The sequence below is a fragment of the Phocoena sinus genome, chromosome 8 (genome assembly GCF_008692025.1).
Source record: "Phocoena sinus isolate mPhoSin1 chromosome 8, mPhoSin1.pri, whole genome shotgun sequence".
NCBI lineage: Eukaryota > Metazoa > Chordata > Mammalia > Artiodactyla > Phocoenidae > Phocoena > Phocoena sinus.
The window spans coordinates 18066442-18094349 of NC_045770.1; the positions used below are offsets into that span (position 1 = coordinate 18066442).

A 27908-nucleotide genomic window follows, 5' to 3' on the forward strand; every position below is an offset into this window, starting at 1 on the left:
TATATATGCAGCTTTACTGAGACATAATTCATACACCATATAATACACAGTTCATGCTTTGAAAGTATAAAGTCGATAGTTTTTAATATATTCAGAGATGCATAACCATCACCACAATCGATTTTAGAACATTTTCACCCCCCCAAAAAGAAACCCCATACCTTGCAGTCACTCCCTATTTCCCCCCAAATCTCCCAGCCCCTGGCATTTACTAATTTACTTTCTATTTCTATAATTTGTCTATGATGGATGTTTCATAGAAGCAGAATCACACAATATGTGGCCTTTTGTGACTGGCTTCTTCCACTGAGCATGATGTTTTGAAGATTCATCCATGTTACAGAATGTGTCAATACTTCACTCCTTTTTATAAATGAGTAATACTCCATTGTATGGATAAATTACATTTTGTTTATCCGTTCATCCGTAGGTGGATGTTGAGTTATCTCTACCTTTTTGGCCATTATAAATAATATGCTGTCATGAACACTTACGTGAAAGTTTTTGTGTAGATACATGTTTTCACACACGTAGGGGTGGAATTGCTGGGTCACACGGTAACCGTTTAACTTTCTGAGGAACTGCCCGACTGTTTTCCAAAGTGGCGGCAGCATTTTACGCTCCCACCAGCCGTGTGTGAGGGTTCTGACTGTCCCACATTCTCAACATCACTTCCTACTGCCAGTATTTTATTAGAGCTACATCTTGATGGGCGTCAAGTAGTGTCTCACTGTGATTTTGATTTGTATTTCCCTGATGGCTAATGATGTCACACATCTTTTCATGCGCTCGGTGACCATATGTCTATTTTTGGAGAAATGTCTATTCAGATCCTTAGTACACTTTTTATTTTGGTTGTCCGTATTTTTATTATTGAGTCCTAAGGGTTCTTTACATTTTCAAACCAGAAGTTTCTTATCAGATGTATGATTTGCAAATATTTTTGTCCCCCTCCCTGAGGACTCTTGGCACATGCAGAATAAAATCCAAATTCCTTGCCAGGGTTGAGAGACCCACCTGATTTCCAATCTCACCTCCCACCACTCTCTGCACCTCACTCCCCACCCCTCGACCACACACTGCTCTTCGTGCTCTTCCTGGAACCTGTGAAGTTCAACACAGCCTCAGGGCTTTTGCAAGTGCTTGCTCCCTTTGCTCAGACCTTCTTCCCTGAAACCTTTGAATGACTCACTTCCCAACTTTAGGACTCTACTCAGATGTCTCCTTCTCACAGAAGCCTGACCATCTGATCTAAAATACCACTTTTCTCTCTATCCTGCTATATTTTTTCTCACTAGCACTTATTATGACCTGGCATTATATTGTGCAATTATTTGCATATCCTGTCTCCCTTGGAGAATCTCAGTTCCATGAAGAATGTTATCTGAAGACCCCAACAGTGCAGAGCACATTACAGGAACTGAATAAATATTTATTAAATTAAATGCATCTACTACTACTTATTGAATGTTTATTATGAGCTAGACATTCCCCAAAGCACTTCAAATAAAGTATCTTATTTAATCTTATTTAATTAAATATCTAATTTAATCTCCCCCCAAAATCTATGCTATGAGGTAGGTGCCATTATTACTCCACTTTTCTAACGGACGAGGAAACCCAAATTAAGAGAGCTTGAGTAACTGATCCATGGTCCCACAGATAGTAAGTGGCAGAATCAGGATTAAACCAGGCAGTCTAAGCCATACCACTCCTGTCCTCAGTGTTCACTTCAGCAAGTCACTTTCCTTCCTTTGAACCTCGGTTTCCTCATCTATGACATGGGAATAGCCTCCTACCTAACAAAGTTATGGAAAGACTGGACAAATGAGATCAGGTAAAGCACCGAGAACAGTGCCTGGCACATCGTGAGCGTTCAGTAACTGTGAGCTACATTGAGGATGATGATGACGGCGCCAGCTACCACGATGAGATGACACTGATGCCGTGAAATCACAGCAATATCATTGTTCGTTAATATTGTTCAAACGCAACCCTGTGGACAGACTGCTTGCTTTCAGACGATGACTAGACCGTTGCAGAGGGAGGACCAGCCCACTACATGAGGGTTTCAGAGTTAGTCAGATGGGGTACAGGTTTCCTGATCCTTCACCAAGGGAAGGGGATGCTTAGATAACATCACGGGCTTCCTAAGGCCTCCACAAGAGTCTCCATGAAGATAGGATCTAAGTGGCCTATTAGAGACAGAGGTCTTGGCCTAATCCAGGGCAGCTGTTCTTCTGGGGCAAAGTCACACACATAAATTCCTGCCCAGCCAGCCCCACAAGCAACGGTAGCTGAGCATGGCACAAGCCATCCCCACTCACAGCTCCCCTGGGGAAACAAGATACTCACGTCCACGTGCCGTCACACTGCGGAGGACCTGCGGGACGGGGATCGGTCACTCACCAGTATGGGTCTGCCTGTGTGTCTCCAGGGCATCCTCCTTCGAAAACTGGGCACCACACTGATCACAGACAAAGGCTTTGGCACCCGCTGAAAGAAAGGAGAGGCAGTTACCTTACTATCAAGAGTGATATTGCATTAGGAGAGGGCGTCGTCGGCCAAAATCTTGCAGGTGGACCCTGGGGGAGGGGGCTTAACACCTGTGAAGATCCCAAGTCAGGAATAACCCATGGTCCCAGCAGCCAGCCCAGACCCTCCTCCAAGATGTGATCACCCACCCAACTGAGCTCCGAATGGCCCCACCGAGGGCTCTCCCAGACAGAAGAAGGAACAGAACCAGCATAACCAAGACAAACAGAGATGGGGTCCGGGAGCGATGCCCAAGAAGAAGGGGGATTCTGGGGGGCTGGCTCCAGGTGAGAGATGGAAAGGAGTATGTGATCCAATGAGGAGTAACGTGCCCTGTTGCCCAGATTATATTTTAGGGGAAGATAGGAATTGCTGACATATCACTACCTGGATAAACCCCTAACTCAGTGCGTCTAAAACTAAACCGTCTACCTGGCCACCTCCTGTACCTGACCATTTAAAACCTCTGAACGACTTCCCAGTGCCTTCAGGATAAAGTCCAAACTCTACACGGTGACTCACAAAGCCCTTCTTGCACTTCTCTTTCCTGCTTCTTCTCTCTCCTCATCCTTGTTCCCTGGTCTCCAGCCCTTTGCTTCTTCACTGCAAGGTCTCCAAGCATCTTTCTGTACCTCCTCTGGCTCTGACACTCCTGCCCCTCTCCCCAGACCCACAGTACGGCTAGCCCCGCTTCATCATTCATGCCTCAGCTCCCAAACCCTTGCCCCCTGTCTGGGTGAGGCAGTCCTCCTCTGTGCTCCCACAGCACCCTGTACATTCCGGGTCACAGCCTCACCAGGGTGTCTCCTAAACGCCTGTGGCTCCATTTCCAGCTCCCCGAGGGAGGGAATATGTCATCTCATGCACAGCTGCATCTGCCTGACACCCAGTGGGAACGTATTACTGTACATATCTATGGAATAAACAAAATCAATTCAATTTGATCGACTTTTCTGGAACCATATTTACAAGTCTCAAAGTGACAGTGTCACGATGTGAAGATGACTTTCTACCACTTGCTAACAGTCTTCAAGGCTCTGTTATCTCGTCCAGGGTGCGCCTGTCACAAGCCTTGGCAGTTTTCCCTCAAAATGTCTTCTAGATGCATCTCTTCCACTGCATGTCGATAACCACTGCCCCTACCAAGGCCCTTGTTGGGTCATGCCCAGAATGACCCAATGACTCAGGAGAGCTGCCACACCATCAGCCACCCTCTGATCCACCCAACAGAGGCAGGTTCCTTGAAGGCCACTTGATTCCTCACGTTTCCTTGCTCAAAAAGATACCATGGCTCAAGACATGGAAGCAGCCTGAACGTCCATCAACAGAGGAATGGGTAAAGAAGATGTGGCACATATATACAATGGAATATTACTCAGCCATAAAAAAGAATGAAATGATGCCATTTTCAGCAACACGGATAGACCTAGAGATTGTCATATCAAGTGAAGTAAGTCGGACAGAGAAAGAGAAATATCGTATGATATCGCTTATATGCAGAATCTAAAAAGAAATGATACAAATAAATGTATTTACAAAACAGACTCACAGCCTTAGAGAATGAACTTATGGTTACGGCGGGGAGTGGGGAAGGAAGGGAGAGTTAGGGAGTTTGGGATTGACATGTACACATTGCTCTATTTAAAAAGGATAACCAATAAGGACCTACTGCATAGCACAGGGAACTCTGCTCAATGTTATGTGGCAGCCTGGATGGGAGGGGAGTCTGCGGGAGAATGGATACATGTGTACGTATGGCTGAGTCCCTTTGCTGTGCACCTGAAACTATCACAACATTGTTAATGGGCTATACGCCAATATAAAATTAAAAGTTAAAAAATAATACAGGGGCTCACAATTTGCACTGATTCTAAATTCCTCTACTTGGCTTCAAGGCCTTCCATAACCTGAGCCAGTTGTCTGTCCAGCTCCACTGGGAATTGTCCTCACTGGCCCTCCGTGGGCGCCGCTCGACCCTCGGTGGGTCTCTGCTACTGAGCAACGCCCCGCCCCATTCCTGTCCGCTCCGGTTCTAGTCCGTTTCCAAGACCGGAGTACGCATGCACCAAGCACGCCGGCCCCTCACTGCTCTACCCTTTTAGTCCGCAGCTGCACTGCATTCCTTTCAACACGTCTGAGCATTTCTTTAAGTGTAGCTGTGTCTTAGTTTCATATCAGAGTCTTGTAAGAGACAGAACTACTTCTTCTACATATTTGCAGTAGAAAGCAGTATAGTGCTGTTTTCAAACCATCTCAGATTTCCTGAGGCTGTGGCATATACCAGGCATGAGGCTAAGTATTTAGGATGTATCATTTCATTTAATCCTAACTACCTTTTTTTTTTTTTTTTAAGATGTTGGGGGGTTGGAGTTTTATTAATTAATTAATTTTTTTTTGCTGTGTTGGGTCTTCGTTTCTGTGCGAGGGCTTTCTCTAGTTGCGGCGAGCGGGGGCCACTCTTCATCGCGGTGCGCAGGCCTCTCACTATCACGGCCTCTCTTGTTGTGGAGCACAGGCTCCAGATGCGCAGGCTCAGTAGTTGTGGCTCACGGGCCTAGTTGCTCCACGGCATGTGGGATCCTCCCAGACCAGGGCTCGAACCCGTGTCCCCCGCATTAGCAGGCAGATTCTCAACCACTGTGCCACCAGGGAAGCCCTCCTAACTACCTTTTAAAGGACATAGTATGAATATACCCATTTAGCAGATGAGACAACTCAAGATCAGAGAGGTTAAATAGCTTTCCCAGTGTCACACAGTAGGTAACCACAGAGGTGGATTCAAACCCAGGGAGCCTGACTTCACAGCCTTTGCTCTTAATCCCTATACCCTTCAGCCTCCCTAGGGGTCCATCTGCAAAGATGCCTCATGAATATGAAGTTGGGCTCTGAAATCCCTTTCCCCAAATAAAAAAAAATTAAAATCCAATTTATGCTTTTATACATCAAGGTTTTGTAAAATTCTATTTGGAAAAAAGGGTTCCACTACTCTTTAAATAGTTTTAAAATCTTGGCCTTGGAGTATTTAGCACATTAAGGGCGAGAACTCAGAATACAAGTTGTACTAGTGTAGACTTAAATACTAATAAACATTTAGGGCATTGATCTTGTCTACATTCCTAATGAGGAGCAGGATATGCCCTCTATTAGATGCTCAATAAATATCAGTTGACTAACTAAATAAATGAGTGATAAAGTGCCCCAGTAAAGATATGAAATCACTTTTCCTTAAGAGCTTTAAAAATAAATGTTGTCATTTGTCTTAGGTGGCTGGAGTTGAATTTCGCCTCAAGGCAGGGAGAATACTGTGATCCCCTCCAGGTGTCCCTACAAACTGCAGGCGTCCTAGGGCTAAGGACCTGTCAGAGGCTTCTAGAGCTGCAAAGAAAGAGCCAGGGAACTCGATGGCAAAGCAGTCACGACTTGTGTTCACACTAGAGACAGCCAAGGCACTTTCCATCCGTTTATAATGGAAATGCAGCAAGCACCTCAAAGGGCAGAGGTGGGACGACTGGGGGTGGATGAAGTCGCAGCCCTGTCATAGTGAGAAACTGTCCCCAGTTCCAAATCATTAGCCAGCAATGATTTTCTGCGGATCTGTAAGGGATCGGATTTTAACTGTATTTATTTCTTTATTTCTACATCCCACCGGTTCTCATAGCCCCCTAAAGAAGAAAGGGGGAGGAGGGGCCTGAGGAGGGAAGCAGGAACTGCAAAGGGGAGGGTGCCCCGTGGACTCGCCATCACCATCACCATCGCCATGGTGCTGGAGCCCTGCCTCTGGGTGAGGAACCTACTCACGCCGTAGCTTCGAAGGGCTGGGCGGGAGGAGGTTTCTTAGAAAACAGCCATCCATGTGGCTGCAGGAGCATCTGCTTTAATGACTGAGAAGCAGAGAGAAAGGAAGGAGTGCAGGTAGGCAGTCAAGGGCCGGATGTACGCCATCATACAAGCTCAGATGAAGAGAAAGCAGATCAGCACACACGAGCTCGGCAAGGCTGCCGGCTTGGCCCAGGCCTGACCGCATCTGGATGCCCTCGAAGTCCTCCCCGCTCCACCCCTGCCTTGCTGAAGTCACAAAGCTGAGCTGAGTGTGTGAAAGTCCCCTGTCTTCAGTGACTGTGGGTGACAACCCCCCTCCCACGCGGATACCATGGACATGGGCTCCCACGCCAGCCCCCATTCATGAAGCTTCTGCACTCCCCACCCCCACCCAGACTCCCCCCAAACCCCCAGCCCAACAGCAAGGACGGTCAGTTCCAGGACACAGGAGCCAAGCAGAGAGAGGCAGAGACACCCGCCCCCCCCTTGCGAGGAGGCATGTGCCTTTAAATTGTCTCTGTAATGGCTGGCTCAGAGGCAGAAATATTTGGCAGCCCTGAAATTAAAAGTGATAAATTTCCTCACCGAGCTCTGATCAATAATAGAGGCCTCATCTGTTAATCAATAAGACAGTCTTTGCCTGTTTACTGTGCATATGCTGTTTGCTGCTGCCTTCAGTATGATGTCAGGTTTGCATTCAGAGCAACTCAAGTGTACATAAACCACAGCCCCATTCCCAAAATGCATTACGGTGACATCATTCAGCCACTAATATATTTATAAATTATGCAAGGGGGTTGTGGGGGAAGGAAGGAGGTCATGCCAGTTGAACACAATGGGCACATACGGACATATCAGCTGCATTTACCACCCCCACCCCCAATATTTCCTGGGGCTCATCCTGGAGTGGGGAGAAGTCCAGGGCACGGCTCAGGGACAGACATTCCTCCCCATCTCCTTCCTACACAAACAGGATGTTTTCGGAATGTCTGTTAAGTAGATGCCAAGGGGGGGCTTACAGCAAATGGACAAAAGAGACAAATCCCTGCCCTCAGAGAGCTTATATTCTAGAGGGGAAGGCACATTTTTAAAGGTCAAGTAAGGGACTTCCCTGGCCGTCCAGTGGTTAAGACTCTGCACTCCCACTGCAGGGGGCACGGTGTTCAATCCCTGCTCCGGGTAAGATCCCGCATGCCACACAGTGCGGCCAAAAAAAATTGTTTAATTTAAAAAATAGAAGTCAGGTAAATATAAAATAGGTGTCAATAAGCGATAAAGAGAGAAATAAGTGAAGAGGGACAGAGAGGGCGGGGGTGTCTATTTTATATGGGATGAGCTGACATCTGAGGGGAGAACGAGAAGGTAAGCCCACTCACTAAGAAAGGCCAGTCCAGGCAAAGGAAGAGTGGGGAGCCTGGCCGGTTGGCATAGCATAAGCAAGGGGAGAGGGAAAGACGGGGTATGGATTGCAGGGAAAGAAATTAAATAGCAAAGAGGCAGAACCACACCATGATAAAGTGGGCTAGACCCACGCATTCTCCCCAGCAATTACAGATCTGAGTGAACTAGAGGAGGTGATGGTAAGATCCAACGTGGGGAGAACTGGGTCCCGGGCCCGGCTCAGCCATTCCCTGCTGTGGACATCACACACGTCACCACACCTCAACGCGCCTGTGTCCCCGTCTGTGAAATGGGAATGATCGGATCCCTCTGCCTTACTGGAGGCTGTCAGGATTGAAGGAGACAGTGGATATTGACAAACGCAAAACTTGTTAATTGCCAGGCCCTCTGTGGCTATATTACCAATGTTCTTTATACTTCCGGGGCAGCGGGGGCGGGGGGCAGCAGAATGTGGTTAAGAGCTCAGGATTTGGGTAAGACAGATCCCAGACAAATGCCAGCCGAGCTAATCACCAGCTGTGCCCCTCAGCGAGTTGCCTCATTTCAGTGAGGCTGTGGCTCCATCTGTAAAATGGGAATAGTGAGAGACCGTCCCAAAGGGGTTGTGACAAGGTGCGGAAAGCGCTGGGGCCATGCATGGGGGCAGAGCCACAGAACCGGTCAGTGGCGCTGACCATCAACCCAGCCAGGCTTGGAGCCAGGACTCCTTTCAAGAACTCCTTCGTGCAAAGTATGATTGATTTTTACTGAAATTCAGTGTACAGCTATTTGGGGGCCATTTATCTTGTGTAAAGTGAGTCTCACATTTGTAAAGACATATTTCACTATAATCGCACACGCGCGCACACACCCCTTGTCCTGCTAATTTAAACGTGAGCGATTGTCTTGTTGAAGTGCAGGAAGATCTGTCATACGACCAGCGTGTCAGTACTGGCAGCTCTCCCTCCCTCCCACGGCACCCCCACCCCCAGCTTTTACATCCGAACCTGACAAGTCCCAGGAGCCCCATTCACAGGTCCTGTGCTGCCTATGGGCTCCTTTCCTCTTTTCTGTCTCCCCAGCAGACTGTAAGCTCTGTGAGAGCAAGGCTGGCATCTGTCTTGTCCTCTGCTCCATCCCCAATTCTCCACTCTGTGCCTGACACACAGTTGGTGCTCAATGATTGCCTGATAAAGAAACCCTCGGGTAGGTTCCCGGGCACAGAACTGGCCTGGGAAGGGGGCACTGACACGCTGTCCCCTAGGGGGTGGCAGAGTCCTTCTACACACCCTGGGTTCTCTGCTGTCCCTTTTTCAAAACTCAAGGAAATGGTCTCTGGCTGGATCTCAGGCAGTTTGGGGGAGAAGGAAAGGAAAGCTTAGAAAGTGGAGTTGTCTGCTTCCTCTGGAGCAGGATGTCCCTTTTGTCGGCCCTCTGCTCCTCGCCCAGCCACCCAGGACTCACAGCCCCGCAGCAAACAAGCAAGCCCTCCTCCAGGACATTCAGGAGGCTCCGGTCAGCCCGAGTGGACCCTTCACTGGCTGGCAGAGGTCTGCTGAATGATCCCACTCCCAGCCCAGGCACTGAGTTCATCTGAGAGTCAGTGTTAACGGAAAGACAGACAGACAGACAGACATTCTCGCCCCTGCCAGTCTCCCAGGGATGCTGCACCAGGGGGGAGGGGAGCAGAAGCTGCCGGACCATTCGGAATTCTCCCCTTTCCCCCTGACTTCCTGATGCCTCCAGAAAGTTAAACGGGGGCCAGAGGAAGGAGGAGGGTTCACAGCAGGTTAAGGCTGGGTGAAAAGAAAGGAGGCAGTCGCCACAGCCCACATGGAGGCTGGAGCCCGTGTAAGACCTCCGTGTGTGGGAGCCACTTCACTCTGGGCTAAGGATCACCCTGCCTCGCAGGAATCAAAGGAGAGACATGCCAGAAAAGCACTTTCAAAACCATAAAGCTTTCTATCAAATGCCCAGCATTCCAACAGCAACAGAGCCGAAATCCAGCAAGTCAGGCAGGCTCCCCGCAGCTGTGCCCCTCCTCAGCCACCGCTGGCTTCTCCCCCTTGGCAGACTACAGAACCCCCCTCCCTACTAGCCTTCCTGCCCAGAAATGGGGTGGGGGTGGGGGGTCCCGTGCATCTAGGAAGGGGACGAGAAGATACCGAACACAATCAGATGTGGGCTGGAGTCTCTCTGAAGTAAATAAGGCAGAAGCCAATGAGAGCAGAAAAAAATGTCCAAATCCCTCCCCCTCCAAAACGTCTCCCACCCCCGTGCTAACAGCAAGGGAGGGGGGAGGGGGGGAAGGAACCACTGAAAAAACACCTAACGTTTGCCAGTATCTGATGTTGAGTACTGTGTCCTTTTTCTTTTAATTCCTTGAGATTTTAAAATAAACATCTTGACTGTTCTGATGAGATATGCATGCCTGCTTACATAAGGAAGTACAGAGTGTACCAAAACAGCAGACCCAAAAAAAGCATAAGCCGTCAGAACAATGAGTACAGACGCCGGGCATTTTACAACGGGCCGTGGTGTACAGTTTTATTTACAGTACCTCTTATCTGACAGAGAACAGTACACTGGCTGCCAATTCCAAAGGCCAGCACTGCGTGTTCTTTCACTCAAGGAGATGTGTACTCCCTAAGAGGAGCTGGAAGCCTGCTCTCTCTATAACACGTTCTTTCTCTCTCTCTTTCACCTTTATCAACAAAACAGAAAGCGATACAAAACCAGCACCTCCATAAGAGACACAGATTCAGGGGAGAGGGAAAAGGGAAAGCAGGTGGGCAGATGCGGGTTGCCTGGAAAACAACCAGCCCTACTGATCGGCTCAGAATATGGTTCAAGGGTAGTTCTCCGTGACAACGAAGGAGGAGAAAGGTCCTCAGGGCCTGGCCTCACTGCAGGATGGGGGTGGGGGGATGAACTGATGACACAGGGCCTCAATCAAAGGTAGGACTGAGAAAGCCACCAGGACAGTCTCCCTGGCCGGGCGACAGAGATCATTGAATGACTGGGGATTTGGGGCAGCAGGCTTTCCAATCTCTGGAAGTCAATTTCCCATCAATGACCTGGTAAGTGCCAGACACCTCACATCTGGCTAGAAGTCCATTCTGTAGAAGATGAGATCTTGGGATGGGTCAAAAGGAAGGGCTGAGGCATCTCTAGTCTGAGAGGCCATTTCTTAGCCTACCTAATAAACATCATACTACCAGGAGTTCTAGGGTACCCTGGCACCCTTGGCTTTCACTGCTCCTGTTCTCATATCTCAGAAAACAGAGGTCCACCTTGTCCCTTATCCCTGCCACTCAGTTCGCAGCCCAGAGAGGCTTAGAAAACTCCTTTGTTGCCACTTTTAGCACCAGCAGGTAACCCGATAGGCTTAGAAACACAGTCCATGGCCAGCAGAAACACACACACTCAATATACAGCTGCCTAGTAGAGAAGAACCCTCATTCTGGAATCAAACAAACACAGATTCAAGTCCTGGGTTCTACCATTTCTAGCTACCACCCTGGGCAAACTAATTATCTTCTCTGGACCTGTTTCTTCACCTGTAAAACCGGGCACAGAATATCTACTTCACAGGGTTGAGTGGTGATTCATTTAAATAGTGTATGTAAAGCCTTTCCCACCATGTCCGGCATCCAGCAACTCCTCAGTAAAAGCTACTTGTCCCTAACATCATCTTTATTACCACTGCTTCCTTCCCCAGTGTCAATGTCTGAGACCCACAAAGGCGTCAAATGTATGCAATAAACATATCATTTAAAATATTCTTACCACCCCAGACCAAACACAAAGAGAAAAAAGGAAGGAGGAGAGACTCCCACTCTGGGTAAGTCTTCAGCAGACTTTCTCTGGGGAGTGGAAGGTAAAGAAAGGCAAATGACAATAATGGTTGTGCACCCCCAAGACACCCCCACACAAACCAACAATGTACAAGTAAAGACATGGCCCGATCACCCTCCACTGGGAGAAGATCAAAGAAATGGCCCATCTCCCCTCAGCTCCCAACACTCACAGCCAAGTTTTGACGGGCATTATCGTCCTCCTACTGAGATGAGTGCAAACCTATTTCAGGTGAATTATTTTAAATAAAATACAAGTTGGATGGTAAATCTGTTGCAATGAAAACAACATACAAATCTTCCTGAAATCTAAGAGCACTGATTTAGGGGTTCACCTTACCACTGCCTTTAATCCCTTTCTTGCCCAGGCAACTTTCATGATTGGCTGATCAAAGTATGGTGGGAATCAGAGCAATGGCACAAAAACCTCTCTTACAGTGGGAATGTCAGCCCTTGCTGTGATGCAGTAGACTTTCTTCCAGACACACCGTGCCAACTCAGAGATCTCCCCTAGGTAAAGCCCTACAGCGGCTAGTGGCTAGACACGGCTTTGGGGTTCTGCCATTCACTGGTGGTATATGGGCCTGGCATCAACTTCGTGGCCTTACCTCCCTCCTTAAAATGGGGTTATCTGTCCTCCTAAGATAGTGTGAACGAGAACCTGTATGAAGTACCTGGCACACAGTAAGTGCCTAGATAGTTATTATGATTATGGAATAATTTCACTTCATCAAGTTGATGAGCTCCAGGAGACCAGCCTTTGGCCTGAGCCTTTAGGAACTCCGGTAATACTCCAGCCCCACAGCTCCTGGAAGAAGGCCCACCTGCAATGAGTACATGGCCCAGAAAGGTGAGACACTGCATTCTCTGGGGCTCTTGAATGCATGGGCTTCAGCTGTTTGGGACGAGAGAAGAGCCCCCCCCCCAGATGAGGCAGGTGGACAGCTGGCTCGAGGAGGGGTCTGCTGGCCAGCGGCACGCAGGGGCACCCCGCTTTCCTGCAGCAGCACAGAGAGAAATGGACCCAGAGCCCTGACTGTCTGTGCCTGAGCTGTGTGGCCTTGGGTGAGTCACTTCATTGCCCCATCTATAAATGACAAGTTTTTAGTTGAGACCTAAGGGAGAAGAAAAGATGACAGGGTGTTGTTGGAGAAGCAGCTGGAAGCACATGGCAAAGAAGGCTAAGCATGGCTGAAAAAGGGGCTCAAATGCTTACAACCCTTGGTTATGGGATGATGGTGGCTGGACCAAGCTGGGGCTGGATCCAGCCAGGGGGTTCCCTCCCCTGGGGAAGAACTTTTTCTATCAGGTGGGCAAAGTGGGACGGACAGTCCAGACACTGAGAGAATCATTAGCCAGAGAGAGCTGGCCTGAGCCAGCGAGGACCCAAGCTTGCAGGTGTTCACGGCTTCATCCTGTAGCACTGCAGTCTTGGCTTCTGTAAGAAACTAAGTAAAAAGGCCAGAAAAACCCCAGTGGGGATTTCTGCCATGATTTTACTGGATATCCCCTCAACCCTTGGTCACCAACAATCGTCTTCCTCCCTGGTCCCCACTTGGGGATTCTCAGGTGAGAGAATCATAATGGAAAGAGGGCTTTCTGCTGGCATCTAGCAGCCTCAAAGCACTTTTTGTGACCTAAGCCTTTGGCCTCCTGCTCTCAACCTCAATTACCTTGCTCCTTCTACTGAAGCAGCTCCGGAGTTCCCTGTCACGGGCCTTCACCCGAAATCTGGCATGGAGGGGACGCCCCCATCCCCCCCCCGCCTCCCAGGGTAAGGGTCATGAGTACTGCCTGGATGATGGGGAAAAGTAAAACCAGGCCACTCCAGGGGTGACGGCCAGAATCAAAACCCTGCCTACCCACAATCACAAGCTGATGTTTACCACCACTCCAGTCCCCTAACATGCCCTGATACTCCCTCCAATTAAATTTTCCCTTGAGGTGCTTTCAGACAAAAGGGAGGGCAGCCTTTTGCTCAGCCCTAACCGCATTCTGGCCTGCCCTCCCTTTCTCCTCGTAGGATCCTTCCTCCCTCACTTCTCACTGACTGAAAAGCATGCCAAGGCCTCTCACAGCCCTGGGATCTCTTTGGGATCCGTATAGAGGGAATTCCTTTATCCCCACTTCTTTCAGAATCCCCTGCTCTCTCCCAATGCCTGGCATCTTTCTCCAATTCCACTTGCAACTGTGTGTGTGTGTGTGTGTGTGTGTGTGTGTGTGTGTGTACTTTGTTTGTAAATTAAAATACCCCTAGGCAATCATATTTCAACAGGTGACAAGGAACAAAGCATTTCAGAGGGCTTCAAATGCTGTCACAGTGTGACAACCAGCGGGCAGGGATCTGCATACAAGTGTCTGTTGACTGTTCCATTGGTTGTGACCTGTAAGAGCCCTGCAGACAGAAGCTTCTCTTCTCCTGAGAGCTCCACCAGGAAGCCATGCCACAGCCCTCACAGACATCCGGCCAGGCTGCCGGGAAGAGGCAGGATTTAGTCATTGTCAAGTCCATCCCTGGCTTGGATGTCGACAGATTCCAGCTCAGGTGCCCACCAGCTGCATCAAGAGCAGAAGCAGTCTAACCTCTCTGAGCCTCGGTTTCCTCACCTGCTAAAGAGGTAATGATACATCCCTTGTATCCTACAAGGGGGACTGGGAAATTGCACAACTCCAGGGGGCACCACTCAGCCAGAAATGAGGCCACAAGCTTGTCGGGAAGTTCACAGGAGATGATGCACGCGAAGGTGCCCAGCAATGGGAACTGGCGTTCGGCAACTGCACCCTAACTCTTCCCTTCCCGGGATGCTGGGGGTCCCGCAAGGGCTGCCCTGTGATGACGAACGACGCTACTGCTGCTGCAGCACTGACGGTAATAATAAGAATACTGATAACTAACAGTTAGTGAACATTTATTACAAAATAAACAAGCGCCATACTAACTACTTTATGTACCACACACCATTTAACTCTGCCATCAATTCTAAGATTATCCCCATTTTATAGAGGTGAAAATTGAGGTTTGAAAAGCTTAGTTCACTGGTCCAAGGTCTCACAGCCAGTCAGTGTAAAGAAAGAGAAACAAACTCCATCAGGGTGACAGCATGGGAAGCCCACCTAACCATCAGGGCCTTTGATTATATAAAAGGTTAAAGAGTAAGAAGTTCATATTAAGGGGAGTAGAAAAAGGTCCCAGAGGCAATGTGCTCGAGGCCTCTGCTGTTCTCCATACTCTGGCTCATCCCTGGAGGTAGGAGATCTCTCCCACAATCTCTGAGGCCACCTCCTCAGTTCATCCCTCTTCTTTAAAGAACAACCCTCCCCTCTTGGTCCAGGAATGCGCCACTGCTGTCCATCAGACAGGGCCTGGACTGATCTGGCTGTGCTGTGGACTCTGATGTACTACTCGGCCTCCGTTTCTCCACCTGTAAAATGGACATCGTGTTGCCGGCCCCCCTGCCTGCCACCTAAAGCTGTTAGGGGGAGGAATGAGTTGAAGATATGAAAATGTGCGGGGCTTGACAGAAGAAAAAGGTATCACCGATCTTCAAGACTGACTTCCAATAAAACCACAGTTGGGCATATCCTTCCATGATTGGCTCCCTTCCTGGGCATTCTCCTTTTGGCTTCTAAGCCAGCAAGATATTTTATCATAAAAAACAATCAACTGTATTCCCTTAAAGTAGAAAAATGGCCTCTCACATTGATGAGTGACAGCAAACTACAAAGAATGAAATAGACAAGGTTTTCTAGGTTGACCTTCAGTTAACCAAAAAGTCCCTTTCTTCCACCTTCCCTGAGCATCCCAGTTAATCCAGGCCCAACAGAGCAGATGCTCAATCTTGGCTCTGAGGTCTCTCCCCTTCCCCAGCTCTGTCTGCATGTGCCCTTATAATCTGCCCTTTACTCACTGCCCAAATTAGATCCCCCCCCCCCCCCCCCCCCCCCCCCCCCCCCCCCCCCGCCCCACCAAGAGCAGCAGGTAAACCCAATTAGTTTAGGGCTGAATGTGTAAATTTTAGGGTAAGTTGTCCATCCTAGACTCCAGCATTGTCAGTTACTTTAAATTCATTAATACACACACACACACACACACACACACACACACATCTTGGGGGGGAGGGGTGTTCTTCAAAACCAAGGCAGAAGCAACCAATCCACAGCTTCCACTGTCACTCTATTCTTGATGAACAGCTGGGAAAGAGGCCCATCACCTGGCTTGCCCGTCATAACACCCACCACCCCATCTCAGACCGGGGGCCCCGGGGACTGCCACCCTCCCTCCCCTTCCTCAGGCCCCTCAGTGGCACCTTGAGGCTGCCAGTCTCTCCAGGCCTGCTGTGGCTTTCAGAAAACAGAGCATTTCTATTTTTAGCACTTCTCAGCCTAATAATACTCCCCAACACCCATTCAGCTTAATCACTTTATTGAGGCCAAGCAGGCTCTCCAGCCCCGGTGCTTCTGATGTTAGGAAGTAGTAAAATGTTCAAACTGGTTAAAAATGACACTCATTGGTTTGCCTTTGGTGTTTCTGAAACCTTAATTGTGGCTCAGGCTGTGGATCTAAAGAAGCTTGCCGGTTTCAGAGTCTTTCTCCCTTACCCCCTGCACCATAATTGAGGTGTTACATTACAGCCAGGGCATTGACAGCTCCAGGCTCAAAATTCAGGAGCCTTAAGACTCCACACTTTTCCAAACAGAAACATTGCCTGTCGCACTTAATGCCCATTCTTAACATGAGCCATCAACCCCGCACCCCCAGGAAAAAAACCCTCGCCTTTTCTGGCTGACATCATGCAAAAAGTCCAGGCAGGGTAAATATTTCCCAGGTTAAGCCTTATTAAAGTGCATGTAACAACTAAAATGGCATCGAATTGCTGCTTGAAAACTGGAAGGTTTGTTTGGTGTCATTAGAGGACCTGAGAATTTGGTGAGTGCAGAATATAGGCTGTTGGCAGCTCTTCCAAAACTTTAGGGTGAGCTTTTGCAAGCACGCAGTCTGTGCCGCGTGAGCTAGGGGCTGGGAGAAGTGGGCAGCCAGGAAAGGACTGGAAACAGGAAAGGACTGGAAGCTGGAATTTTACCTCCGAGGTTAAGACCAGGGGCTTTGGAGGCAGGCAGACCTGCGTTTATAGCCCCACTCTGCCTCTTCCTTGCTGGGCAATCCTGGGCAAGTAAAACTCAGTTTCTTCAACCATAAAGTGGACATAACAATAGGGGTCGTCATAGGGGTTCTCGTGGGGATCACGTGAGATCATGGAATAAAGTGTCTGGCACAGTCCCGGGCACCTGTCAGCCCTCAGTAAATGTCAGCCACCCTTATAACTGTTGCCTTTGGCCTTCTCCCTTCTGCCGTGGGCGCCCTCTAAGACGAAGTGTTTGGTCTTTGTCTCTTCAGCCTTGCACAACCACAAAAAAGGAATCTGGCACTAAAATAGCTAACCATAGCCAGCTGTGCAGCCTCAAGGTCCTTTGACACAAGGGAGGGAGCCCCTGTGGGTTCATGGTGGCTGATGGAGGCTGTCTCAAAGCTGAAGCTTTGAGGGATGACTTCTCAGGCCCCTCCCAGCTAAACAGACCACAGTCGGGTCCTAGGCCTGCAAACTCACCTGGACAAGGCTCTTCCACATTCCTGGGCCACTCCCTCCCTTTCTTTCCTTCCTTCCTAGGCAAGGGGCTCTAGGCACCGTCATAAACTTCCTGCTCTTCAGAAGGCAGAGGCGGAATGCCTCATTAAGTTTCCTAGCTAATTTTACAATTTAACCAAACAACACATTCCTGCCTCGATGCAGCCAGCCTCTGACTGGGACAAATTTATCACTGTGAGATGGAGGAAGAAGACGGGCTAGGCCAGAGGCTGAAGGCAGAGTCCTGAAAACTCAAGTGGGAGACGGAGAAGAGAAAACACGGGCCACATACTTTTTAAAAAAAATAGCTCTAAGGGCTTCCCTGGTGGCGCAGTGGTTGAGAGTCCGCCTGCCGATGCAGGGGACACGGGTTCGTGCCCCAGTCCGGGAGGATCCCACATGCCGCGGAGCGGCTGGGCCCGTGAGTCATGGCCGCTGAGCCTGCGCGTCCAGAGCCTGTGCTCCACAACGGGAGAGGCCACAACAGTGAGAGGCCCGCGTACCGCAAAAAACAAACAAACAAAAAATAACTCTACATTTGCTCACAGAGCAGAATTCTAGGCTGTGCCAGGCTGAGAAGTTAGGGAAGAAAGCCACGCAGGGCATGCGGTGTCAGAAAGATGGAGAGCTCTGTGACAATGACCCTCCCTGTCCCCCCGGGGGGCCGGGGGCTATATCTGGAAGCACAGTTACATGCTGTCCTCTGAGGGGCATGATTCAATGCAGGTGGGCGGCCGGCCAGAGGCCGGGCAAGGCCACCCAGAGGACAAGGTCGGCTTGGCAAGGCCCCAGGGCCTTGCCAAGGGCGCTGAAAAGTCCTTCCCAGGTCTGCTTAGCCTAGACCTGCGGGTGGCAGGCTCAGACCCGACCTGATTACGACTCTGGCTGGGGGTGTGGTACCAGGGAGGGTAGCATGTCTAAGAAAGTTTCACCATAAAGAATCCTCTGGGGGCTTCCCTGGTGGCGCAGTGGTTGAGAGTCCGCCTGCCGATGCAGGGGACACGGGTTCGTGCCCCGGTCTGGGAAGATCCCACGTGCCGCGGAGCGGCTGGGCCCGTGAGCCATGGCCGCTGAGCCTGCGCGTCCGGAGCCTGTCCTCCGCAACGGGAGAGGCCACAACAGTGAGAGGCCCGCGTAACGAATTAAAAAAAAAAAAAAAAAAAAAAAAAAGAATCCTCTGGGACAGAAAAGACTGTATTTACTCAGGCCCACACCTCACCCACCCAGGATGGACAGACCCCAGTTGAGACAGAGGGTGCGATTCCAGCCTTGTTACCTGCGATCAGGCCTGCTCTCAGTGCACACGTCAGCAATGAAGATGCTGGCCTGTGAGTCTCCCTGCCTCCTGGTCAGCTGTCCCCAGGCTTCCAACGCCTGTACCCATCCCTCTCCATCCTATAGTCCAGAGCGTCTGATGCTGGACCCCAAATCTTAATCCATGTAAACCTGGCCCATCAGGGCTCTCCCAGGTGTGCCTGGTTGTTCTCATCAGGCCCCCACAAAGGGACCAGGGAATCGGGGCTGTTTAGGCAGAAATCCCCGATTGAGAGCAGCCTCCCAGAAGAGCTGCTCTCGAGGCCTTTGTCTCTACTGGGCTCCTCTCTTAATGGAGAAATAAAATGAAGAGGATTCAGCAAATCAAAAGTTTCAGGGAGTTCTCTCCTTACCTGGAGTTACCTTGTTACTGAAAACCACGTGGCCTTGTATAATTACTCCAGCAAAATGCTCACTGCAGCCGCCAATGAGCTCCCGGCGCTCCATTAGCTTGTAATAGTCAGTGAGGGCCACCGAGCTTTAATCCCACTAACCAGAAGACTTCCTATCTCAACTACCTAATGAAAAGTTTAGAACTTCCTTTTTTTTTTCCCTTTTCTCAGGCAAGCAAAAGAATTCCAATCAAAATAAGATGGTTGGTCTGGAGGAGAAGGGAGCGTGTTAATTACCGGGGAAAAGCCTAGAAGAGATGTCTTCGTGAGGTTGAATCCTGGAGAGGACCCAAGGGAAGCAGCGCCAACCTCCGCCTTCACGCCGCACACACAGGGGCTTCACCGTGAGGTCTGAGAAGGTGGGCGGGGCCCTGGGGGCCTCAGCCTAAGAAATGCCTCCCCCTTCCTCCATACCCTCCAGGGCAGCCAAGTCACTGTCCTCAACCTTAGAGGCGCAGCCCTCTAAGCTATGTGTTCTCAACCTGGGCTTCGTGGAGCCTGGGCACAAGCAACATATGCTCGAGTTCATCTAGTCTTGCATGAGAAATACAGTATATTCCGGATCTGCACCCAACTTGAAACCCCACTTTCACATTTGTGTTTGTTTTGTGGACACCTCAAAATGGAGGGACCATCTGAAGTGCCAGCTTCTTTTTTTTTTTTTGCGGTACGCGGGCCTCTCACTGCTGCGGCCCCTCCCGCTGTGGAACACAGGTTCCGGACGCGCAGGCTCAGCGGCCATGGCTCACGGGCCCAGCCGCTCCGCGGCATGTGGGATCTTCCCGGACCCGGGCACGAACCCGCGTCCCCTGCATCGGCAGGTGGACTCTCAACCACTGCGCCACCTGGGAAGCCCCAGCTTTTCATTTTTAATGCAGTGTTTCTCAACCTGCAGCCCATGGAGGGTCATAACATCCTTAGAACTCTGAGGATTCTCCAGTATGGGAAACTGGGCTTTAAGCCTCTTCAAGACAGCTATGGGCAGAGGAGTGGGAGGAAGAGGAGGAAGGGGAGGGAAGAGACACCTGCCCGACTGGCTCTTGCTCACAGAAGTTCTTGCTTCTTCTTGTCCAGAGAAGCCCACCACAAAGCTCCATGTGGTCATTACAGCAAGCAGCCCATCAAAATCCCAGGAACCTCCTTCCTGAAGCTGTTCCTCATCACCCTGGTCCTTGGGAGTTTTTCCCTCCTGTAAACTGCTGCACTCACCCTTTCCCCTTGTAGTGACGGGGGCACACCCAGCCTTGCTGGGGACTCACATCACACTCTCAGCCAGACCGACAGCCCCTGGAAGGTAAGGACCCTGGCTGCAGCCCCTCTGTCTGTCCTGCCAGGCTTTGCATCAACTGGCCCTCACTGGCCATCAGCTAACTGATGAACTCATTCATGAACAATTTTACCCCCAAAGATAGTCACATCTAGTGACCCAGAAGAGTCGCTGAGGTTTCTCTGCTGCCCCAAGCTTTACAATCTGGTTCCCATTTGGTTGATGTTTTGGTCCCCGGACAAGGCTCCAGCATCCCCAGTGCATGCCTGGGGAAGATGAGGTTGTTGCAGAACAGACAGAATGAGTCTCAGGCCAAGTGGTCCAGCTCCACTGGACAGAATCCGAAAGATCAGGGAGGCCGTGATCTTCCTGCCGCGTCTCACTCCAAAACTGAAGTCTGAGGAGCTAGCGACACCCCAAGTCATCACAGGTCCCACATTTCGGGGATGCGGCATTGGTCAGCTGCCCCTTTCACTCCTGATTCAGCATCACTGAGCAGAGAGCCTCCCCCCAGGAGCAGAGCACCCAGCTGGGTCTCCATGCAGATGAGAGCACCAGTGCCAGCTCCCTGGTCCTGCCCCTTCTCTCTGTGTGGCGCGGCAGTGGGGTGTAGGAACGGGCAAATGACACAGCCAAGCTCTCACCTGGGTAGGGGGGCCAAATACCCACAGACCCTCCAGCAACGCTCCCAGAACCCACTGCCCTGCAAGGTGATGGGGAGGGGTAACAGCCACCACGGCGGCTACAACTGAACACACGTGACTCGGGCAGAGCTGAAAGAGGCTCATAAGCCTCACACCTGCTCCTGGTAGCCCAGATGCAAGGCCCTGGGCAGTAGCCAATGACCCCATCCCACCCCCAGGACCGCTGGGCACAGAGACTTACTGGCTCTCCCTGTCTCAGCCCCCCAGTCACTGAGACACTGGTTATCTTTACAAACAGGAAAGCAAGCCTTTGGGCCAGCACTGCAGTGCAGTATACTGGAAAAGTAAGGGGCAGAGAGCCCTGGCTAGGAATACAGCTTCGCCACTCCTGGCTGTGTGACCTTCCACAAGTTACTTCAATTCTTTAAGCCTTAGTGTCCTCACCAGTAGAATGGGACCAGCACAACTACCTTGCAAGGTCAGCGTACGATAAGTGAGTTCAGACATGGAGAAGGCCGAGCACCATGCCTGGAACACAGTAGGCATCCAGTACGTGTACTGTAGTGATTTTTCTTTCTTCCGCCTGGCCCAGCCATGCCTCCAGAGCCATTCATTTCTTCAACAGTATTTACTGAGAGCCTGCTGTGTGTCAGGCTGTAGGGATGCCACCGAGCACGCCACCCATAAGGTCCTGCCCCCTCTCCTGTCTCCTCGTCCAGACGTCTGACCCTCAGGGCTGGAAGGATGCAGGAAAGCGCTTTGGGGCTGTTCCCCACCAGGCGCCTCACCACACACTCGTCCACTCACCCATTAGTTTATTCAAAAAACCGAGTTATAACCACCTTGCAGGTCACTCTGCCAGGTAGCATGGGAGACATAAATAAATCACATGTTCTGAAGAAGCTTAGAGTCTAGTAGGCGAAAAAGGACAAGCAAATAAGTAGCGATGACACAAAGAAGGTGACAGATGCCATAAGAGGGGATAGATAAATGGCTATAGGCAATCAGATGGGGGGTGGCCTCTTGTCCTGCCCAGACAGATGCAGCCCATGGCTGAGCCGGCTGACTTTAAAAAGAGAAGAGAAAAAGGATCACTCGCCCGGCTGGCACCGTTCCTAGCACGGGAAACAGGCAGGATCTATTTAAAAAGGCTAGAGGCAGGTTAGAGCCTTTTCTGGCAATTCCCAAAACTCGTGCTTCCTCGAGCTGACTGGATAGTGGGACAGACCCAATCCTGTCAAAATCCTACAGATCTTTAAAATAAAAATCATTTAGCTGTTGCCGGGATGATAAAAGAACCCTGCCATGCAAAGGGAGGGTCCGCATGGGGGGGAAGGTGGAGCTGGTGGGGGAGAGGAGGAGGGGATTGAGAAAAAAGGGAAACGCCCCCCAAATATGGATCAGGGCAACCGGCAAGGGAAATTTATGCATCGTAGTGGCTTTACTACCTAATCAATTCAGTAATTTCAAAAACAATTTTATTTATGTTCCATTTACCACATCAAAAGTTTAAAAAAAAATTGTACTGATGCTAAAATAATACCTCAAGGCGTCTACTTTTAATCAGTTAAAAAAATGGAGGGGGGGTGCTGTGGAAAAAAAAGCAGCCCTGGGTTTCTATACAATCTCTCCCGGGCAGACCACCAACCCTGAGAGAGAGAGAGGGAGAGAACACAGCCAAGCCCTCTCTGAGAGCCTTCCTGGCTGCCGAGCACCGAGCTTGTCAAAAAAAACAAATCCATAATGGCCCGAGGCTCCTCTCCAATCTATTTTCTGCTCAGCTGGTTTTAAATGAAGTTATTATGAGTCATTAAAACACCCGCAAGCCAGTGGAAGTCAGCCAATTACAATTTTAAATTTAGCCTGTTCTCTGCCCCATTCTCTTGTTTTCTTCCTTTGCCCACAGAATACTGCTGCTGTTATGTCTTCCCTCCCTTCCTCTGCCCAAAGTGGAAGAGACAGTTATGAAAATGCAGAGTATTGCACGGAACGCAGAACCATTCATAGGAAACCCAAATTATTAAATTAAAAAATGCAAGACTTCTGCCTCCTCCAAAGTCAACCCCATGTCCCACCTCAGCCCACTGGATTCCTCGGAAACTCTAGACTCGATCCTAGAGCTCATGGGGCTATTTTTTTTTTAAATAAAAAGGTTCTCGAGTGGGGTCCTGTTGAGAAACATTTCCATCCATCACACCAAATCAACATGTTCATGGTTGAATCCAAGAGAGGGAAACATACCACCCATATCTGAGAATTAATAACAAACAATGAAGTTGAAATTCAAAGGTAATGCAGGCTTTGCAATTAGGCATGAATGTCGGGGGAAGTCACTAGATATGATGAGCTCATTTAGTTTTTAAATCTGCAAGGTAATGGTCTGTGCGGAGCCATTACAGCAAAGGAACAATTTTGAGTATTTCATGTAAACGTTTCTTCTCAATCTCTTTTTTTCACGTGTGCACCCACAAACACGTGTGCACACACATATACACACAGCTGCCCCTCATTACTGGGAACATAACTGTAGCTTTCCCACATCTTCCAAGGAGTAAGTAGTGTCCTTGCCAAAAAACTGTCCAATCCTACTTCCTCCCCCGACCCTAATTAATGGATGAGTCTGGGAGCTCAGCAGAACAGACCCCTAGACCTCTAGGTACACTTCCCATCACCTCCAGGACCCCTCACCTTCCTGGTTCCTCTCCAAGACACACGCGCACACACACACGCACGCGTACAGACCATGAGAGGACCAGTGCTTTGCCCCAGTCAGACACAACTCTACGGCCCAGGCAGATGGAGCACCTAGGGAAGGGGTGGCTACCATGTTGTCTCATTGAGAGTCCCTGAAGGCCAGGGTGCAGGCAGGATGCTGCCATGTGTACTGATCCACCTAGCATCTCTGGGTGAGACGGGACTTAGGGTTGGTCTGTGGCTCCCAGCCAGGCTCACTGAGAAGAGGGAATGAAATACAGAGGGGTCCACCAGGTCCAATGGGACCAATGGCAATTTAACAAGGGCGGGAGGATTTGTCCTGACCCTTGCAGAATGCAAACCTGAGGCCTGCAAACACAGCTGCCCCATGCTCTGAGGGTCCCCAGAGCAGGGCCGATGTCACCATCCTATCCTTAGCCTTGAATTTCCCCACTAAATTGCTCCAACTCTGGAGGCCTCAACTGGCAGCTCTTCATGGTGTTTATGGAGGACCCTTCTCCCTGAAGCTCATAAAACAGAAGCTTCAGCACCCACCCCACCCCGATACTGCATGGGCCTATTCCCTGGGAGGGGTTCTCACATTTGATATTCATAATCTTTTTATTTTTTTTTTTGTTTTTGAATTTTATTTATTTTTATACAGCAGGTGCTTATTACTTATCTATTTTATACATATTAGTGTATACATGTCAATCCCAATCTCCCCGTTCATCCCACCACCAACCCCCACCCCGCCCCCCCCGCTTTCCCTCCTTGGTGTCCATGCATTTGTTCTCTACATCTGTGTCTCTATTTCTGCCTTGCAAACCAGTTCCTCTGTACCATTTTTCTAGGTTCCACATATATGCGTTAATATACGATATTTGTTTTTCTTTCTGACTTACTTCACTCTGTTTGACAGTCTCTAGCTCCATCCATTTCTCTACAAATGACCCAATTTTGTTCCTTTCTATGGCTGAGTAATATTCCATTGTATATATGTACCACATCTTCTTTATCCATTCGTCTGTCGATGGGCATTTAGGTTGCTTCCATGACCTGGCTATTGTAAATAGTGCTGCAATGAACATTGGGGTGCATGTGTCTTTTTGAATTGTGGTTTTCTCTGGGTATATGCCCCATAGTGGGACTGCTAGGTATTATGGTAATTCTATTTTTAGTTTTTTAAGGAACCTCCATACTGTTCTCTATAGTGGCTGTATCAATTCCCATTCCCACAAACAGCGTGAGGGTTCCCTTTTCTCCACACCCTCTCCAGCATTTGTTGTTTGTAGATTTTCTGATGATGCCCATTCTAACCAGTGTGAGGCGATACCTCACTGCAGTTTTGATTTGCGTTTCTCTAATAATTAGTGATGTTGAGCAGCTTTTCATGTGCCTCTTGGCCATCTGTATGTCTTCTTTGGAGAGATGTCTATTTAGGTCTTCCGCCCATTTTTTGATTAGGTTGTTTGTTTTTTTAATGTTGAGCTGCATGAGCTGTTTATATATTTTAGAGATTAATCCTTTGCCCGTTGATTCATTTGCAAATATTTTCTCCCGTTCTGAGGGTTGTCTTTTCATCTTGTTTAAAGTTTCCTTTGCTGTGCAAAAGCTTTTACGTTTCATTAGGTCCCATTTGCTTATTTTTGTTTTTATTTCCATTACTCTAGGAGGTGAGTCAAAAAAGATCTTGCTGTGATTCATGTCAAAGAGTGTTCTGCCTATGTTTTCTTCTAAGAGGTTTATAGTGTCTGGCCTTATATTTAGGTTTTTAATCCATTTTGAGTTTATTTTTGTGTATAGTGTTAGGGAGTGTTCTAATTTCATTCTTTTACATGTAGCTGTCCAGTTTTTCCAGTGCCACTTATTGAAGAGATTGTCTTTTCTCCATTGTATATCCTTGCCTCCTTTGTCATAGATTAGTTGACCACAGGTGCGTGGGTTTATCTCTGGGCTTTCTATTCTGTTCCATTGGTCTATATTTCTGTTTTTGTGCCAGTACCATATTGTCTTGATTACTGTAGCTTTGTAGCATAGTCTGAAGTCAGGGAGTCTGATTCCTCCACCTCCGTTTTTTTCCCTCAAGATTGCTTCGGCTATTCAGGGTCTTTTGTGTCTCCATACAAATTTTCAGAATTTTTTTGTTCTAGTTCTGTGAAAAATGCCATTGGTAATTTGATAGGGATTGCACTGAGTCTGTAAATTGCTTTGGGTAGTATAGGCATTTTCATAATATTGAGTCTTCCAATCCAAGAACATGGTATATCTCTCCATCTGTTTGTGTCATCTTTGATTTCTTTCATCAGTGTCTTATAGTTTTCTGAGTACAGGTCTTTCACCTCCTTAGGTAGGTGTATTCCTAGGTATTTTATTCTTTTTGTTGCAGTGGTGAATGGGATTGTTTCCTTAATTCCTCTTTCTGATCTTTTGTTGTTTGTGTATAGGAATGCAAGAGACTTCTGTACGTTAATTTTGTATCCTGCAACTTTACCAAACTCATTGATTAGTTCTAGTAGTTTTCTGGTGGCATCTTTAGGATTATCTATGTATAGTAACGTATCATCTGCAAACAGTGACAGTTTTACTTCTTCTTTTCCAATTTGGATTCCTTTTATTTCTTGTTCTTCTCTGCTTGCCGTGGCTAGAACTTCCAAAACTATGTTGAATAATAGTGGTGATAGTGGACATCCTTGTCTTAGAGGAAATGCTTTCAGTTTTTCACCATTGACAATGATGTTTGCTGTGGGTTTGTCATACGTGGCTTTTATTATGTTGAGGTAGGTTCCCTCTATGCCCACTTTCTGGAGAGTTTTTATCATAAATGGGTGCGGAATTTTGTCAAAAGCTTTTTCTGCATCTATTTAGATGATCACATGATTTTTGTTGTTCAATTTGTTAATGTGGTGTATCACATTGATTGATTTGCGTATATTGAAGAATCCTTGCATCCCTGGGATAAATCCCACTTGATCATGGTGTATGATCCTTTTAATGTGTTGTTGGATTCTGTTGCTAGTATTTTGTTGAGGACTTTTGTATCTATATTCATCAGTGATATTGGTCTGTAATTTTCTTTTTTTGAAGTATCTCTGTATGGTTTTGGTATCAGGGTGATGGTGGCCTCATAGAATGAGTTCGGGAGTGTTCCTTCCTCTGCAATATTTTGGAAGAGTTTGAGAAGGATGGGTGTTAGCTCTTCTCTAAATGTTTGACAGAATTCATCTGGTCCTGGGCTTTGGTTTGCTGGAAGACTTTTAATCACAGTTTCAATTTCATTACTTGTGATTGGTCTGTTCATATTTTCTATTTCTTCCTGGTTCAGTCTTGGAAGGTTATACCTTTCCAAGAATTTGTTCATTTCTTCCAGGTTGTCCATCTTATTGATATAGTGTTGCTTGTAGTAGTCTCTTATGATGCTTTGTATTGCTGCAGTGTCCGCTGTAACTTCTCCTTTTTCATTTCTAATTGTATTGATTTGAGTCCTCTCCCTCTTTTTTTCGATGAGTCTGGCTAAAGGTTTATCAATTTTGTTTATCTTCTCAAAGAACCAGCTTTTAGTTTAATTGATCTTTGCTATCGTTTTGTTTCTATTTCATTTATTTTTGCTCTGATCTTTATAATTTCTTTCCTCCTACTAACTCTGGGTTTTGTTTGTTTTTCTTTCTCTGTTCCTTTATGTGTATGGTTAGATTGTTTATTTGAGATTTTTCTTGTTTATTGAGGTAGGATTGTATTACTATAAACTTCCCTCTTGGAACTGCTTTTGTTGCACCCCATAGGTTTTGGACTGTCGTGTCTTCATTGTCATTTGTCTCTAGGTGTTTTTTGATTTCCTCTTTTATTTCTTCAGTAATCTTTTGGTTATTTAGTAACGTATTGTTTATCCTCCATGTGTTTGTGTTTTTTACATTTTTTCCCCTGTAATTTATTTCTAATCTCATAGTGTTGTGGTCGGAAAAGATGCTTGATATGATTTCAATTTTCTTAAATTTACCGAGGCTTGATTTGTGACCTAAGATGTGATCTATCCTGGAGAATGTTTTGTGTGCACTTGAGAAGAAAGTGTAATATGCTGTTTTTGGATGGAATGCCCTATAACAACCCAATCCAAAAATGGGCAGAAGACCTAAATAGACATTTCTCCAAAGAAGATATACAGATTGCCAACAAACACGTGAAAGAATGCTCAACATCCCTAATCATTAGACAAATGCAAATGAAAACTACAATGAGGTGTCACCTCACACTTGTCAGAATGGCCATCATCAAGAAATCTACAAACAATGCTGGAGAAGGTGTGGAGAAAAGGGAACCCTCTTGCACTGTTGGTGGGAACGTAAATTGATGCAGCCATTATGGAGAACTGTATGGGGGTTCCT

General features: G+C 48.2%; 1 protein-coding gene across 1 annotated transcript in view; it reads right to left on the reverse strand.

Moving 5' to 3' along the window:
• Window positions 1–27908, reverse strand: part of ZBTB16 (zinc finger and BTB domain containing 16) — a 189254-nt gene that overhangs the window by 56976 nt on the left and 104370 nt on the right. Inside the window, exon 4 of the mRNA XM_032641502.1 lies at window positions 2410–2496. The gene's annotated coding sequence lies outside the window, so the exon portion shown is untranslated. The remainder of the gene's footprint in view (window positions 1–2409; window positions 2497–27908) is intronic.